Source organism: Trachypithecus francoisi, unplaced genomic scaffold (assembly GCF_009764315.1).
Source record: "Trachypithecus francoisi isolate TF-2019V2 unplaced genomic scaffold, Tfra_2.0 Lachesis_group5, whole genome shotgun sequence".
Taxonomy (NCBI): domain Eukaryota; kingdom Metazoa; phylum Chordata; class Mammalia; order Primates; family Cercopithecidae; genus Trachypithecus; species Trachypithecus francoisi.
The window spans coordinates 13499760-13504664 of NW_022681470.1; the positions used below are offsets into that span (position 1 = coordinate 13499760).

Consider the following 4905-nt stretch of genomic DNA (forward strand, 5'->3'; position numbering starts at 1 on the left):
ATTCCCATGTCCACCTAAGAGATGAGGAAACCGAGGCTCGGAGGGACAGGGAACACACAACTGGGGAGGGGCCGAGATGGTTCTAGAACATCCATCCTTTGGCCTCAGGGGGAGTACATAGGAATCACATAGTATGTTACTGGGAGGTCCAGACACTCAAACGTGAATTTGCTTCTCTCTCTAGAGAGCTACCAGATTTAGCAAATAAAAGGGCAAGACGTTTAGTTAAACTGGAATAGAATTTCATATAAACAATGAATACTTGTTTGGTTTTTTTTTTTTTGAGACAGGGTCTCACTCTATTGTCCAGGCTAAAGTTCAATGGCGGGATCACAGTGCACTGCAGCCTCCATCTCTTGGGCTCAAGTTATCCTCCCACCTCAGCCTCCCAGGTAGCTAGAACTACAGGTGTGCACCACCATGTCTGGCTAATTATTTTATTTCTGTATAGATGGGGTCTACTATGTTGCCCAGGCTGGTCTCAAACCCCTAGCTTAAGCAATCCTCCCACATTGGCCTCCCAAAGTGCTGGGATTGTGAGTGTGAGCCACCATGCCTGGCCAACAAATATAGATATTTTGGGTGTAAATGTGTTCCATGCAATATTTGGGATGCATTTATACTGAAAGGGTATTCATTGTTTATCTGAAGTTCACATTTAACTGGGTGTTCTGTGTTTACCTGTCAGTGCTGCTTCCAGGTGAAGCTTATAGTTGGTTTAATGCTGAAGAAGACTTCATTTGCTGGGGCTGGGACTGTATTCAGCTTTACTCATGAACTCTGCCAGCTCTCGAAAGCTCTTTCTGAAATCAGCCTCACTATCCACAGGTGAGGTTACCAGGACCGTCAGCCTGAGGAGAATCAGCTCTTCCACACCAAATCCTGACGATCACATGGCAGAGTGAGCAGGAGCGAGGTACCAGCAGACCTCTTAGCTGGGTCATGCACCCCCTAGTGTCCCATGTCCCCACTGTTCCCTGTGGCTATATCCATTCCACTTGACTTACTTTTACTCCTTGTCTAGCTCCTTGTGGCATTGTTCTTTTTCTCTTTTCTTTTTTTTTTTTGAGACAGTCTCCCACTGTCACCCAGGTTGGAGTGCAGCGGTGTAATCTCGGCTCACTGCAACCTCCACCCCCTGGGTTCAAGAGATTCTCCTGCCTCAGTCTCCTGAGTAGCTGGGATTATAGTCACCCACCGCCACACCTGGATAATTTTTGTATTTTTAGTAGAGACGGGGTTTCACCGTGTTGGCCAGGCTGGTCTTGAACTCCTGACGTCAGGTGATCCACCCACTTCAGTCTCCCAAAGTGTTGGGATTACAGGCGTAAGCCACTGCGCCCGGCTGGCATTGAGTTTTCAACTCTTCATCTATACCGTATGTGAGATCATCTCCTTCTTCTTGCAATGACAGCAAAAATACCGAGGCTTCAATTACTTACCCTCCTCTATTTCTGTTTTATTCCCTCTCGCTATTGCCATTTCCATGCACTCATGCCCACGCACAGGTTGTAGGAACCAACTAGTATGTTGCTGGGAGGTCCAGACACTCAAATGTGAACTTGCTTCTCTCCCTAGAGGGCTACCAGATTTAGCAAATAAACAGGCAAGATGCTCAGCTAAATTTGAATTGAATTTCATATAAATAGTGAATACTTTTTCTTTTTCTTTTTTTTTTTTTTTTTTGAGACAGGGTCTTGCTCTATTGTCCAGCTAGAGTGCAGTGGCATGATGATGGCTCACTACAGCCTTCATCTCGTGGGCTTAAGTTAAGAGCCCTCCCCCATGGCTCAGCCTGCCCTGAGGCCAGTCCTCGTGCATGGCTCATGGCTGCCTTCAAGACATCTCCAAGAAGCCCTCGCTGAGAAGCCCCCTGGTGCACACACAAAATCACGTTGCTATTTAGTTGAATTTCTTCATTGTACTGGTTAAGAAATGGAAGATGTGACTCTCAAGGATTATACACAACTAAAACTGTGTGAACCGGCGATGAGTACCCGGGCAACAGGGAAGTGGGAATTTCTCACCAACCCACGGGCCAGGATCCAGCCTCAACGCTTGTGAGGATCCAGCCTCAACGCTCTGCACATCTCCAGTGTGGAACAGCACCATGTGCCTAATGAGTTCTTCTCTGACTGATTGATTGATTGATGACTAAAACACTCAGCACTCCTGGCAAAGCAGTTCTCACACTGTTGAACAAATTATCTTTATGCACTGCAGTCTCTTGAGCTTAGATGAAGGCAAACTCACTGTAATCTTCAGATCATTTAGCAATGCCTTGGAATCACTGGATATGAGAAAATATCCAGGCATGTGGAATAGGAAGGGGGAAGAAAAGCAGGACTTGGAGGGACTGTGCTAGTGGATTTCAACTCTATATTTTCTAATCTGAACCAGGGGCAGGCAAACTACTGCCTTGTAGGCCAAATCTGGCCAGTGGCCTGTTTTATCATTGATTGATTGATTGATTGACGGGGTCTTGTCTTGCTCTGTCACCCAGGCTGGAGTGCATTGGCTCGATCATTGTTCACTGCAGCCTCGAACTCTTGGACTCAAGCCATCCTCCCACCTTAGCCTCCCAAGTAGCTAGGACTGCAGGTGTGCACTGTAATGCCTGGCTAATTTTCTTTTCTTTTCTTTTTTGTAGAAATGGCATCTTGCTGTGTTGCCCATGCTGGTCTTTAACTCCTGGCCCCAAGCGATCCCTGACTTTATGGCACTTGCTTAGGCTGGTGTGACAGTGTCTGTCTCCTGGAGGCCAGGAGCCCCTGGCATGCAGCCAGCATGCCCCATTTATAATTGTAGCCCAGCACATGGAAGGGACCCAAGAGAATGACAGCAACGTTGACTTTGCCATTTCAACCCTGAACCTCATTTTATTGTTCCATTCGTATTATCTGGGGGACAAAATTTTCCCACATTCCTTTCTGTTGGTGCCACCATCTCTGTGTCTCTGTGTGCTGCTGACCCGCCAAGCCCATGGCCAGCTCAGCACTCGGATTTTATGTGGTCTCTCAGTATGGGTTCCTTTATCGGCATCTCAAAAAGCTTTTGTGCTTTATCCATAATTGATTAAAGGTTTGTAGCTGTGAATAAAAGATTGATTAAAAGTAACAACAGCAAAAGAGCTCTTGTTTCTCTTCACTGTCTGCCTTTCCCCAGAAGAGTCTCCCACCTCCGAGCAGACGGTCCTCGATGTGGATCCACACAACCTTACAAGTTTTCCTTAGACCCAAGAAAGGGAGGCGTGGGGAATGATCGTTACTTGCTGATACTTACTGATATCGCAAGGCCAGCAATAAGAATACCATCTGGACTTTATCTGCGGTTGGCGTGTTTCATTTTGCATTTTATGTGATGGGTGCTGGGATTTGGACAGGCCGAAGCTCCCACCCTCGCGTTGCTCAGTATACTGGGAAATGATGTCACCTGTGATGGCACTGTGATTAGCAAGGTGAGGGGAGGGGCCAGACCTCAGCCCAGGAGTGGGGTTTGGGGAGGCCCCTGGGGGGAAGCAGTGGCAGCAGCAAGAGCTGGGCTTGGTGTCCCGCTCAGACAAGTGGTAGAGCCAGCAGCAGGATCTGCACTCATGTCCTCTGGTAGTAAGCTCTGCTCTCCGCTGGCCCTGACTTCAGAGCAGTGCTGAAGCCGGGCAGTCCCAAGGCACAGCCACATGTTTACAGCTTCTATTTTTTTATTTTTTTTTAAGACAGAGTTTCACTCTTGTCACCCAGACTGGAGTGCAATGGCACGATCTTGGCTCACTGCAGCCTCCGCCCCCCGGGTTCAAGCCATTCTCCTGCCTCAGCCTCCTGAGTAGCTGGGATTACAAGCACACGCCAACACGTCCAACTAATTTTTGCATTTTACTAGAGACAGGGTTTCGCCCATTGGCCAGGCTGGTCTCGAATTCCTGACCTCAGGTGATCCACTTGCTTTGGCCTCCTGAGGTGCTAGGATTGCAGGCGTGAGCTACTGTGCGTGACTTTTTTTTTTTTTTTGGAGACAAAGTCTCTCGCTCGGTTGCCCAGGCTGGAATGCAGTGGCGTGATCTCGGCTCACTGCAACACCATCTCCTGGGTTTAAGCAATTCTCCTGCCTCGGCCTCCTGAGTAGCTGGGATCACAGGCACCTGCCACCACACCTAATTTTTCTACTTTTAGTAGAGATGGGGTTTTACCATGTTGGCCAGTCTGGTCTTGAACTGCTGACCTCAAGTGACCCACCTGCCTCGGTCTCCCAAAGTGCTGGGATTACAAGTGTGAGCTACTGCACCCAGGCACATGTTCACAGCTTCTATTTGAAGGATCTTAAAACCACAGAGAGTGTAGCAGTGCACGCCAGCCCTCTCCCCCACCTCCCTTTGCCCACACTCACATTCCTTTCCTTATGCCCAAATCACTGGCTTAGTTAGAAAGACCATTCTATCCTGAGACTAAACGAAGGAAAGGGATGCAGAGTCCACTGGCTTCTGTTGCCTCACATTTTAATAGAGGCTTCAAGCAACAATTACCTACGGGATGTGTCTGAGAGGCACTATAGAAAGGGGGCAGAATTATCTACCAGCTTGAGAAATGATACATCTCTCAGGACTTTTGGAGAAGAACCAGCTCCATGCTGCAGGAGCCGTGTGGAGCTGGGCTTTACTGCCAGGGCCTTGTCCTGGATGCTGGAAGGAACCAGAAGATTCAAAATAGAGTCAGGGTCCAGGCCACCAGTGCAGGGCAGGGCACATGACAATCGACATTGCCACCACTGCCACCAGCCCCAGTGCAGCCCTGGGAAGGAGCTTGTTCTCTCCTCCTGGGTGATTGCTGCTCTGCTAGGAGACTGTAAGCAAGAGGAGTCCACCCTGGGCTGTGGGGTACCTGCCCTCTCTCCCTCACAGAGTGCCATAAAACA

General features: G+C 48.7%; 1 long non-coding RNA gene across 1 annotated transcript; it reads left to right on the forward strand.

The window, feature by feature from the left end:
* The first annotated feature begins 332 nt into the window (after positions 1-332).
* On the forward strand, positions 333-3121 carry LOC117076139. Its single transcript, XR_004434255.1, has 3 exons — positions 333-392; positions 829-916; positions 1694-3121. It is a non-coding gene; the product is annotated as an uncharacterized LOC117076139 (long non-coding RNA).
* Positions 3122-4905: the final 1784 nt, after the last annotated feature.